The 13,433-nt window shown below is 37.2% G+C and overlaps 1 pseudogene; it reads right to left on the bottom strand.

The window, feature by feature from the left end:
- The window catches only part of Vom2r-ps91 (vomeronasal 2 receptor, pseudogene 91), a 72,431-nt pseudogene that overhangs the window by 6,933 nt on the left and 52,065 nt on the right, over positions 1-13,433 (bottom strand).

The following is a 13,433-nucleotide window of genomic DNA, read 5'->3' as shown; positions in this document are numbered from 1 at the left end:
ATTTGTCTCCCTGCAGTCTTACTTTTTGAGTTCTTTGTATATTTTGGATATAAGCCCTCTATCTCTTGTAGGATTGGTGAAGATCTTTTCCCAATCTGTTGGTTGCTGTTTTGTCAAAGCAAAAGTGTCCTTTTCATTATCGAAGTGTAGTTTTGTGAGATCCCTTATGTCGATTCTTGATCTTAGAGCATAAGCCATTGGTGTTTTGTTCCAGAAATTTTCTCCAGTGCCCATGTGTTTGAGATTCTTCCCCACTTTTTCTTCTATTAGTTTGAGTGTATCTGGTTTGATGTGGAGGTCCTTGATAAACTTGGTCTTAAGATTTGTACAGGGTGATAAGCATGGATTTATCTGCATTGTTCTACATGCTGCCCTCCAGTTGAACCAGCACCATTTGCTGAAAATGCTATCTTTTTTCCATTGAATGGTTTTGGCTCCTTTGTCAAAAATCAAGTGCCTATAGGTATGTGGGTTCATTTCTGGGTATTCAATTCTATTCCACCAGTCTATCTGTCTATCTCTGCACCAATACCATGCAGTTTTTATCACTATTTTCTGTAATACTTCTTGAGTTCAGGGATAGTGATTCCCTCAGAAGTCCTTTTATTGTTGAGGATAGTTTTAGCTATCCTGAGTTTTTGTTATTCCAGATAAATTTGCAAATTGTTTGTCTAACTCTCTGAAGGATTGGATTGGTATTTTGATGGGGATTGCATTGAATCTCTAGATTGCTTTTGGTAAAATGTCCATTTTTACTATATTAATCCTGCAAATCCATGAGCATGGGAGATCTTTTCATCTTCTGAGGTCTTCTTCAATTTCTTTCGTTGGAGGCTTGACGTTCTTATCATACAGATCTTTTACTTGCTTGGTTAATGTCACACAGAGGTATTTTATATTATTTGGTACTATTATGATGGGTGTTATTTTCCTAATTTTTTTCTTGGCTTATTTCTCTTTTGTGTAGAGGAAGGCTACTGATTTGTTTTAGTTAAATTTATACCCAGCCACTTTGCTGAAAGTGTTTATTGGGTTTACTAGTTCTCTGGTGGAACTTTTGCAATAACATAAATATACTATCATATCATCTGCAAATAGTGATGGTTTGACTTCTTCTTTTCCAATCCATATCCCTTTGCTCTCCTTTTGTTGTCTGATTGCTCTGGCTAGGATATCAAGAACTATATTGAATAAGTAGGGAGAGAGTGGCCAGATTTGTCTAGGCCCTGATTTTAGTTGAATTGATTCATGTTTCTCTCTATTTAGTTAAATATTAGCTACTGGTTTGCTGTATATGGCTTTTACTATGTTGAGGTATGGGCCTTGAATTCCTATTCTTTCCAGGACTTTTATCATGAGGGGTGTTGAATTTTGTCAAGTGCTTTCTCAGCATCTAATGAGATGATCATGTGGTTTTTTTCTTTCAGTTTGTTTATGTCAATGGTTTTCCATATATTAAACCATTCCTGAACGCCTGGGATGAAGCCTACTTAATCATTATGGAAAATTGTTTTGATGTGCTCTTGGAACAGGTTTGCAAGAATTTTATTGAGTATTTTTGCATCGATATTCATAAAGGAAACTGGTTTGAAGTTCTCTTTCTTTGTTGGGTCTTTGTGTGGTTTAGATATAAGAGTAACTGTGGCATCATAGAAGGAATTCGGTAACACTCCATCTGTTTCAATTTTGTGGAATGGTTGGATAGTATTGGTATGATGTCTTCTTTGGAGGTATGATAGAATTCTGCACTGAACCCATCTGGATCTCTGCTCTTTTGGTTGTGAGACCTTTAATGACTGCTGCTATTTCTTTAGGAGTTATGGGGTTTTATAAAATCATTTACCTGTTCCTGATTAAACTTTGGTACCTTGTATCTGTTTAGGAAGTTATCCATTTCCTCCAGATTTTCAAGTTTTGTTGAATATAGGCTTTTGTAGTAGGATCTTGTGATTTTTTGAATTTCCTCTGATTCTGTAGTTATATCTCCCTTTTCATTTTTGATTTTGTTAATTTGAACACAGTCTCTGTGTCCTCTCATTAGTTTGGCTAAGCGTTCATCTATCTTGTTGATTTTCTAAACTTTTTCAAAGAACCAACTTTTGATTCTCTTATTTGTACAGTCCTGTTTGTTTCTACTTGGTTGATTTCACCTCTGAGTTTGATTATTCCCTGCCTTCTACTCCTCCTGGTTGTATTTGCTTCTTTTTGTTCTAGAGCTTTCAGATGTGCTGTCAAGCTGCTGATATATGCTCTCTCCTGTTTCTTTCTGCAGGCACTCAGAGCTATGAGTTTTCCTCGTAGCACAGCTTTCATTGTGTCTCATAAGTTTAGGAATATTTTACCTTCATTTTTATTAAATTCTAAGAAGTCTTTAATTTCTTTCTTTATTTCTTCCTTGACCAGGCTATCATTGAGTACACCATTGTTCAACTTCCATGTATATGTGGGCATTATTCCCTTATTGATTTTTAAGACAAGCTTTAGGCTGTGGTGGTCTGAAAAGATTCATGGGATTATTTCTATCTTTCTGTATCTGTTGAGGCCTGTTTTATGACTGATTATTTGGTTAATTTTGGAGAAAGTACCATGAGGTGTTGAGAAGAAATCATATCCTTTCGTTTTATGATAGAATGTTCTATAAATTTCTGTTAAGTCCATTTGGTTCATGACTTCATTTAGTCTGCCTATGTCTCTGTTTAATTTCTGTTTCCAAGATCTGTCCATTGATGAGAATGGGGTGTTGATATCTCCTACTATTATTGTGTGAGGTGCAATGTGTGCTTTAAGCTTTAGTAAGGTTTGTTTTATGTATGTAGGTGCCCTTGTATTTGGAGCATAGATATTTAGGATTGAGAGTTCATCCTGGTGTATTTTTCCTTTGATGAATATGAAGTGTCCTTCCTTATCTATTTTGATGACTTTTGGTTGAAAAACGATTTTATTTGATATTAGAATGGCTACTCCAGCTTGCTTCTTCAGACCATTTGCTTTGAAAGTTGTTTACCAGCCTTTTACTCTCAAGTAGTGTCTGTCTTTGTCTCTGAGGTTTTTATCCTGGAGGCAGCAAAATGCTGGGTCCTCATTATGTATGCAGTTTGTTAATCTATGTCTTTTTATTAGGGAATTGAGTCCATTGATGTTGAGAGATATTAAGGAATAGTGATTGTTGCTTCCTATTATCTTCATATTTGGGGGTGAGATTATGTTTGTGTGCTTGTCTTCTCTTTGTTTTGTTGCCAAGACGATTAGTTTCTTGCTTCTTCTAGGGTGTAGCTTGCCTCCTTGTGTTGGGCTTTACCATTTATTATCCTTTGTAGGCTTGGATTTGTAGAAAGATATTGTGTAAATTTGGTTTTGTCACAGAATATCTTGGTTTCTCCATCTATGTTAATTGCGAGTTTTGCTGGATACAGTAACCTGGGCTGGCATTTGTGTTCTCTTAGGGTCTGTATGACATCTGTCCAGGATCTTCTGGCTTTCAAATACCTGGTGAGAAATCAGGTGTAATTCTGATAGGTCTTCCTTTATATGTTATTTGACATTTTTCCCTTACTGCTTTTAACATTCTTTCTGAATTTTGAGCATTCGGCATTTTGACTATTATGTGACAAGAGGAATTTCTTTTCTGGTCCAATCTATTTGGAGTTCTGTAGACTTCTTTCATGTTTATGGGAATCTCTTTCTTTAGGTTAGGAAAGTTTTTTCTATGATTTTGTTGAAGATACTTACTGTTCGTTTGATCTGGGAGTCTTCACTCTCTTCTATACGTATAATCCTTAATTTTGACCTTCTCATTGAGTCCTGGATTTCCTGTATGTTTTGGATCAGTAGCCTTTTCCGTTTTACATTATCTCTGACCGTTGTGTCGATGATTTCTATGGAATCTTCTGCTCCTGAGATTCTCTCTTCTATCTCTTGTTTCTGTTAGTAATGCTTTTATCTACGGCTCCTTGTATCTTCCTTTGGTTTTCTATATCCAGGGTTGTCTCCCTTTGTGCTTTCTTTATTGTTTTTATTTCCATTTTTAATTCCTTCACCTGTTTGATTGTGTTTTCCTGGAATTTTTACAAGGATTATTGTGATTTCTCTCTATAGGCTGCTACTTGTTTATTTAAGTTTTCCTGCATTTCTCTAAGGGCGTTCTTTATGTCTTTCTTGAAGTCCTCCATCATCATGATCAAATATGATTTTCAATCTAGATCTTGCTTTTCTGGTGTTATTGACTATTCAGTGTTTGCTTTGGTGGGAGAATTAGGCTCTGATGATGCTATGTAGTCTTGTTTTCTGTTGCTTTGTTTCCTGCACTTGCCTCTTGCCATCAGGTTGTCTCTGGTGTTACCTTATTCTGCTATTTCTGACAGTGGCTTGACCGTCCTATAGGCCTGTGTATCTGGAGTGCTGTAGACCTCTTTTCCTGTTTTCTTCCAGACAGTTATGGGAACAAAGTGTTTTACTTTCAGGCATGTAGTTGCTCCTGTCCACTGGCTTTCAGCTCTTTCTGTGGGCGTGTATCCTGAGTCGACCAGGCAGGTCACTTGGAGCAAAGAAGTTGGCCTTACCTCTGTTCTCAGGCCTGAAGTCACTCCTCAGGCCTGGGTTTTAGCTCTCCATGAGGAAAACATCCTGAAGGACCTGCCCCTACTTCTGGGTCCCTGTGTGCAGAGGGCCCTGATGGTGCTAGGTGTTTTGCTCTAGAGTCAGAAATGTGGGCAGAGAGTAGTCTCCTTTGGTTTCCCTGGCATGTCTGCCCCTCTGAAGTGCTAGCTACCCCTCCCACAGGATTTGGGTGCAGGGAACTGTTTGACCGGGTCCATTCAAATCCAGATGCTGTCTGGACTCCAGGGTTCCTGAAGTTTGACTTCCCCTATCTTCCTGTTCCCAGAGGCCCTGTACAGTTTCTTCTTGGGCCAGGGAAGTGGGCAAAGGTGGACAGAAGTGGTGGGTCTCACCTGCCCTGCAGTCTCAGGATTGCACACACATCTGGGCGATGAGCTCTCTCTCCCATGGGGTTTGGGAGCAGAGAACTATGGGCCAGGATAAGTGAGGTTCATTATGAATGTTCTTAAGGGATGGATGTTGTATATTTAGGTGGGCAATTATATCTTATCAAATAGATCAAAAATTATTGTGTTGTGTGTACTTTCATGTAGCAATTTAAGTGTAAGAGGGTGTGAAATGGTTGGAGAGTCTGGGCTGCCACAGAGTTAGGATTTGGGCTTCTGATATGGAAACCTTACCTGGGAACTGGATGGTTAGAGAGATTGTTGCTGGCTCAGAGAGAGGCTTTCAGCTGTGTGATACAGGATGGAGCAGAGTGGGTGTGATGCTTTGCTGACTGAGATTAAGATTATATCACATATCTTGGGGCAACACAGTGCCGGACCCAGAGCATGTAAAAAGACTTTTATGTTTTTCTAATTTTACAACAACACAGACAACAAATCTGGAAGGAGTTGGAAGTAATGAAAAATGCTTTGGCATCAGAAATGGGGATCCAGAATTTGGTTTGCCCTGCTGGTTTTTGATTTTTCACTGATCCAGCATTTCTTGACTTTGGCCCTTTTCTTCCCTTTTGAAATGCTAAAGCATATTTTGTGTCATTTTATGTTGGAAGTATGTGATCGGTATTTTTACTTATATTTTACCGGGGGTTGCAATTAAGAGATTGCCTTGAGTTTCAGGAGAGACTTTGAACTTTGGACTTTTAAACTGTATTGAGGCTGTTATATAACTGTTATGGGAACTTTGAAAATTGGAGTAACCGCACTTTGACAAACAATATGGCCTCAGTCCTGAGAGTGTGGCCTGGTAGAGAATGGTATCTTTGCTGTGGGGGACAATTTTCACCTCAACCTGTGGAATTCAGCACTGTGGAATCAAGACTCACAGAATGAGGAAAAAAGTGGTTTCCTTGGAAACAGATGAAAACTATTTTTAGATACCTCTTTGAGTCTGAGGGAGTTGAAAGCTGCCTTTGTTTTAAGCCTGGATGCAAGTGTGAGAGTTCTATGAATAAGGGTAGCATGTCATATTTGTCCTTCTTCCCTCTTCCACCAGAGATATTTGAAGATCTGTCACCCTTGACCATATTCAGAGATATCTGGAGAAACTTCCACTAGGGAAACATATTTGTCTGTCTAATTCCAAACCTTCCACCAGATTTTCCCAGTATATAAAAGAGAGAGGAATTTTAACTACTATCACAGTCAAATCACTTCTGCCAATCACATTTTGTGTACTGACACCTGAATGAGAGTGTGTGAATGAGAGTGTGAAAGCACCTAGTCATTCTCTGTATGTTGTGCATAACCCCAGAAGACACAGAGAGGAGCACTAATGAGCCCACTAAGCCCTGTGATATCAATCAAAGATATTTCTTTGAAGGCAATTTATTTGCAATAAAATTATTTTTAAAACAAGTTCTTACTATGTAACCCTGGCTGTCTTGGGATTTGTTATGAAAATCATGCTGGTTATAAACTCAGACATCTGCTTATCTCTGCCTCCTGAATGAAGAAAGAAGGTGCACCACTAAACTTTGCTTAACATTCATTTTCTTATTAATAAAAAACTTGGGCTAGGGAGATGACTCATTATGTAAAGTCTTTACAGTAAATGTGAGAAACTGAGCTCAGATGCCCACAATTCTCATAAAAAATGGATTATTAGTTAGATGTAGAGAATTTCTCCATACAGCACACACTTGCCTGTCTCATTGGAAATTTCATTCTCTGGGCATGGAATGCAGTCAAAACAACAGCACACTTTTCCTTCTGGGAGGGATTTTCTGAATCCAGGACCACAACTTTCACTGCATACAGACCTGGGAGTCTGAAAAATCATATATGTGTAGGTTTTATTCTGATTTTTTCTACTCCTCTAATAAGCATATTGCCTAGAGATGTGGATCATCAATGAATATAGTCTTTGTATCCATAAATAACTGGATGTTGCTATTGCTTTTACATGACATGTCCAATGAATGGTGATGAGCTTTAATTTGTGCTGTGACTTGGACATGGTGAAGCCTTTAATTTGAGGAGATCTATGGCTTTGGAAGATGGCTCAGTATATGAGCATGTAACCCTCTTGCCGAGGTGCTGAATTTGGTTCCCAGAACCAATATTGCATGGCTCAAAACTGCCTGTAACTCCAGATTCAGGAAACCAAATAGCCCCTTTTGGCCTCCATGGGCACCTGCTCTCAAAAGGTAGATATTTGTGTATTCATACAAATAATGAAAAAGAAAAAAAATTAAAGGAAAGGAAGGTAGTCATTGGAGATTTGTCATTCGGAGACATATTGCAACAATGTCCTAATCCTACCTCTGTTTTTGCTAGCTGGCTGCCATGAGGTGAGTTACTTTTACTTCTACAAACCACACCAGACCACTGTACATCAGCACAAATTCAAAAGTAACAGCTAAATGTGTCTCTGATATAAACCTCCAAATTCATCCTAAAATTATGTTGTCAATAATGAAAACACACAGCATTTACACATTAGTAATGAACATGCTTTAGTTACATACAGAAGATGAGAAAATGTTTTCCATAATTGGAAATGTAAAGTTTAAAAAGTATATTCATGGTTCAGGAGATTGCTGGGTGTGATGGTGGATTAAAAGTTGCTTCTGAAAGACTCAATGAAAGAGTCCCAGTAAGGAACAAAAGACTCTACTTTTAGCATAGAAATAAAAAAGGAAAAAAGGAAATAAGCTTATTGGAACTTTTCTTTTCAAAGGAATAGGCAAGTTAGCACCAAGTTTCACTATGTTGCCTAGACCAGGTGAAGGACAAAGGTAGCAGCCAATGAGATTCTGTGTCTTCTAAACATCAACACTAGAAAAACAACAGGTAGAAACGTGTCAACTCATTATACAGAGAGGCACACTGTGGGTGGCTTTATGGCTGGAACATAACCAGGTGAACATACGGAATCCAAAAAGAGGCATAGGAGTTGAGATTTTCCCTGGGCCTCCTGGAGACGACTGCCTGGGCAGAATACACCCCTGTCAATTCCTTGGTGAACTACTGTGAGATATTTTATCTACTATTATTCATGCCTGCAAAACATGTACTGTTTCTCACTCCTACTTTATTCTCTCTATTCTCATTTTCCCAATTCCCTCCTCATTTTACTACTTAATCATGGGTGCTATATCTTTGAAGGATATTTTCTCTAATCAGTATTCTAGTGATGCTGTCTCTGAACTATGGTAGGGAAACAAAAAACATACAAGTGTCTTCTAATGCAAATTCACCTCAATATTTTTGTGAAATTATTGTATTTGTTATTGTTATTTACTCTGCCCCATCAGAAGCAGTAATTGATGGAAAGACATCACATGACCAAAGATGCATAGATTTAATATAAAAATAACCACTCCAAACATCTGTGTACAGATTCAATGCAATCTCAACTAAAATCCCCATCTTATTCTTCATAGTAAAGGACTATTCTAAATTTTATATGAAGACACAAAATCTCCTGGATAGAAAAATTCTACTGAATAGAAAAAATGCTGAAAGGATCACAATTCCAAATCTTAAGATACATTACAGAGTCAAAGTAACAAATAAATGACGTATTGACCCAAAAGAAGACATGTACACCACTGAAACAAAATTGAAGATCCAAAAATGAGTACATGTAACTTCAGCTACTTAATATTTGACAAGAATTGAAAACCTGGAGAAAAGAAAGCACTTTTAAGAGCTAGGGAAAATGGCTGTCCATATTTAGAAGACAATTAGTTCTGTATTTATCATGCTGCACAGGAACTAACTCCAAATGGACCAAAGTCTTAAACACTAAATTTGAAACAGTCAAACTGCTAGAAGAAAACCTAGGCAGCATCCCATATGACATGTGTATAGGAAAGGACTTTCAAAATATGACTTTATTTGTCCAAAAATTAAGACCAGTGTTTCACAACTGGGACCTAGTAAATCTCAAACACTTGTGAACACCTAAATGAAGAGGAAACTTTCAGAGTGGGAGAGAATCTTTGTTAGCTATTCATGTGGCAGAAGGTTAAGATTGACAGCATATAAAGAACTAAAAAAATGTAATAAATAACATTTCCTCCCCCCAAATTAAAAAAATACAAATGACTCATCAAAAATGGGTTTTGACAGGAATAGAGAGTTCCCCATACAATAAAATACAATTAAAAATTAAACTAACACGGCTAATTTTAGGCTGAAGGGATGACTCAGTGTTTGAGAGCACTGACTGCTCTTCCAGAGAACCTAGGTTCAATTCCCACCTTGCACATTGCAGCTCACAACTGACCATAGCATCAAGATCTGACATCCTCAGACCAATATGCAGATAAAACACCAATGCATATAAATAAAAATAAATTAAAAGTGACTAAAATATTTTGAAAAAGGTTTATCATCTCTGGAAATCAGAGAGATGCAAATTAAATAGATTTGAGATTTTGTCTTACCCATGTCAGAAGGAAATGCCCCATGGAACAAGCATCAAGCTTTAGGGTTCTTGGGGAAAAGGCAAACCCTCCTCACTGTTTGTGTGACTGGAAACTGGTATCACCACTAAGAATATCAGTGTGGAATACTCTCAACAAGGTAAAAATGAATCTACCCTATGTCTAAGCTATACCACTCTTTCGAATGTGTCCAAAGGACTTAACGTCCTACTCTAGGGGTACTTTCTTATTACTGCTCCATTCATAATAGCTAGGAAATTGAGACAACCTAAATGTCCTACAACTGACAAATGGAAGACTATCTATAAAAAATAAAATTATGATTTGTGAGGAAATAGATGGAATTTAAAGAAACCATATTGATTGATCTTGAATAACAAAACCCCAAGATCAGATGGAAGAAGCCATCTTTTGAGTTGTTGGTCAGGGTTGTCCAAGAAAGTTTCAAAGTGTAGACTACTTCTATTGCTTTTTGTTGCTGCCCCCCCCCAGAGGTAGAAGGTTAATCCCCTGTAAAAGTAATTCTTGAGGCTTTTATTTGCCTCCCATTTAACTGAGTAACTCCAGGAGATCCCTCAACTGGAATTGATATGAATTTGTATTCCTTGAGGACTAGCTATCACAGTACCAAAAGATAGCATGTAATGTTTCAAAGAAAGGTAGAAACCAACCGCCCTACACAGCCATGATGCCTTTGAGGCACATCAACTAACAGCATGACACAATAACTCTAAGAGTGTAATATGGTTTTGGAAATCTTTTTTTGGTACCCAACAGCTTCCTAAGTGGACTTAGACTTGTTAAATGAGATGGAAACCATGTCTGGTATGGAAAACAGATAACTACTCATTACTAGTGAATTCATGTTTATTGGAGGAGAATCTCCAGCCACTAATTTACTAAATCAGCAAAATCCTTAGCAACAATATAGTACATTTGCTCATATACCCACAGATAAGTGTAGCCTTCATCCCACATCAAGAAAATATCTTTCTGCAATACTTAGAGACCACTACAGGAAATCACAGCCAATCAAAATGCACAGCTGTGGAGCCAGTACAAATGGATGGATAGATGCATCCCTAAAATACATTAACACATCATGGCCAAGATATATTGGGAAAGACAGGACAGACAGAATATAAAAGCCAGAGTATCAGAATTTGCTGTGGGATTGTGGCTATTATTTTTTCTTTTCTTTTTTTTTTCGGAGCTGGGGACTGAACCCAGGGCCTTGCGCTTGCTAGGCAAGCTCTCTACCACTGAGCTAAATCCCCAACCCTGTGGCTATTATTAATATCAGAAGCTACACCCATAATGTCTCACCAATGCAACTGCCCAAAATGAGCTAAACAAAGAGGATAGCAACAAATATGCTATGCTGGATGGGAAAGGACATGAGATCTAACCCTTCATAAAGAATTACATAACAACAGAAACTGAGGAAATTTAAAAAAAATCATTATGTATTACTTTAAAAAGCTTACTCCATAAAACTGGAAAATATAAGTAAAATGGATGATTTTCTAGACAGATACCACATACCAAAGTTAAGTCAAGAACAGGTAAACTATCTAAACAGTCTCAAAACCCTTAAGGAAATAGAAACACTCATTAAAAGTCTCCCAATGAACAAACAAAACAAAAAAAAGAGAAGAAAAGAAATAAAGAAATAAAGGAATAGGAAAGAAAGAAAGAAAGGAAGGAAGGAAGGAAGGAAGGAAGGAAGGAAGGAAGGAAGGAAGGAAGAAGCAAGCCCAGGGCTAGATGGCTTTAGTGCAGAATTCTACCAGACTTTCAAAAAGATCTAATACCAATGCTCCTCATAGAAGAGGGGAAGGGGGCATTGGGTAGGTGGTTTCCAGAGGGGAAACCCGGAATGAAGGTAAAACTTAAAATGTAAATAAGTAAAACATCTGATAAAAATTGGTGTAAAATTAGAAACAGAATAACGCTACATAATTCATACTTTTAGGCATAGTTACCCTGATACCTAAACTATAAAGACTCAACAAAGAGAACTTCAGACTATTTTTTCTTCTATCAACATAAATGACTGAATAGAATTCTAACAAAATGAAAGCAAGAATACATCAAAAACACCATTCACTATGATCAAGTAGATTTCATTTGAAGGATGAATATACAGAAATCCATCAACATATTCCACTCTATTAAGAAATCCAGAGGAGGGAAAATCACATAATCATCACATTAGATGCTAAGAAAACCTTCAACAAAATCCAACACTTCTTAATGTTAAAAAGCTTGGGGTGATCAGGGATTCTAGGCACACATCCAAACGTAATAAACTGCAAGAGAAGAGCCAGCATCATAAAATGGAGAAGAACTTGAAGTCATTTCACTAAAGAGATGGGACAAGACTGTCAACTTACCCTATCTATTCAACATAGTACTTGAAGTTCTAGCTAGAGTAATAAGACAAGAAAAGGAGATCAAGGGGGTACAAATTGGAAAGGGGAGTCAGGTATTACCATTCTTGGATTATATAATTGTATACATATGTGAACTTCAAATTCTACCAGGTAACTTCTACAGCTGATAATTTCAGTAAAGTTGCTTGATATAAAATTAACTCAAATCAATATCCCTTCTTTATACATTGATGAATCGGCCAACAAAGACATTAGGGAAACACAATAGCCAAAAATAATCTAAAACATCTTGGTGTAACTCTAATTAATCAAGTGAAAGATCTGTATGACAAGAATTTCAAGTCCCTCTAAAACAAAACTGAAGAAGATATCAGGAGATGGGACTATCTCCCATGCTCATAAATTGGCAGGATTAACAGTGAAAATGGCCATCTTACCAAAAGCAACCTACAGATTTAATGCAATTCCCATCAAAATTCCAACACATTTTTAAATAGACCTTGAAAGAGCAATTCTCAACTTCAGGATCTAGAAAACAATCCTGAGCAGTGAATAACTTTCTGGAGAAATCACTATCCCAGACCATGAGCTCTATTACAGAGCAATAGTAATAAAAGTGAATGGTATCATTACAGAAACAGGCAGTTGATCAATGGAACGGAATTGAAGTCCCTGAAATAAACCCACACATCTATGGTCACTTGATTTTTAACAAAGAAGCCAAAAAATATAATTAAAAAAAAAAAGAAAGCATCTTCAACAAATGATTCTAGTCTAGATATCTGCATATGTAGAGAAATGCAAACAGATCCATAATTGTTATACTGCACAAAGTTGAAGTCCAAATGGATCAAGAACCTTAACATAAGCCTGGATACACTAAATCTCATAGAAGAGAGAACTTGAGCTCATTGGTACAGCAGACAATTTCCTGAACAGAATACCAATGGCTCACACTATAAGATCAACAAAGAATAAATGGAACCTCATGAAACTGAAAAGCTTCTGTAAGGCAAAGGACACTGCCAACAAATCAAATCAAATGGGCAGTGTACAAATTGGGAAATACCTTCACTAACCATGCATCTGACAGAGGACTAAAAACCAAAATATACAATGAACTTAAGAACCTAGACTCCAACAAACCAAATAGCTCAATTATAGAATGGAGTACAAAACTAAAGAGAGGATTCTCAACAGAGGAATTTCTAATGGCTAAGAAACACTTAAAAGTGTTCATCATCCTTAGTTAATGTGAATCAAGACAACTCTGAGATTCCACCTTACAGCAATCAAAAGGGCTAAGATCAAAAGCTCATGCAACAGCACATTGTGGTGAGGTTGTGGAGAAAGGGGGAACACTCCTCCATTGCTGGTGGTATTACAAACTTTTACAGACATTCTGGAATTCAATCTTAGAAAATTGTGGTTTCTTACAAAATTGGAAAGAGTTCTACCTGAAGACCCAGCTATACTGCTCCTGGACATATACTCAAAAACTGCTCCACCATACTACAAGGATATGTGCTCTACTATGTTCATAGGAGATTTCTTCATAATAGCCAGAAATTGAAAACAAT

The sequence above is a fragment of the Rattus norvegicus genome, chromosome 12, assembly GCF_021556685.1.
Source record: "Rattus norvegicus strain SHRSP/BbbUtx chromosome 12, alternate assembly SHRSP_T2T, whole genome shotgun sequence".
Taxonomy (NCBI): Eukaryota; Metazoa; Chordata; class Mammalia; order Rodentia; family Muridae; genus Rattus; species Rattus norvegicus.
Note: the sequence above shows the minus strand (reverse complement) of the source record. Positions and strands in the feature narration are given on the sequence as shown.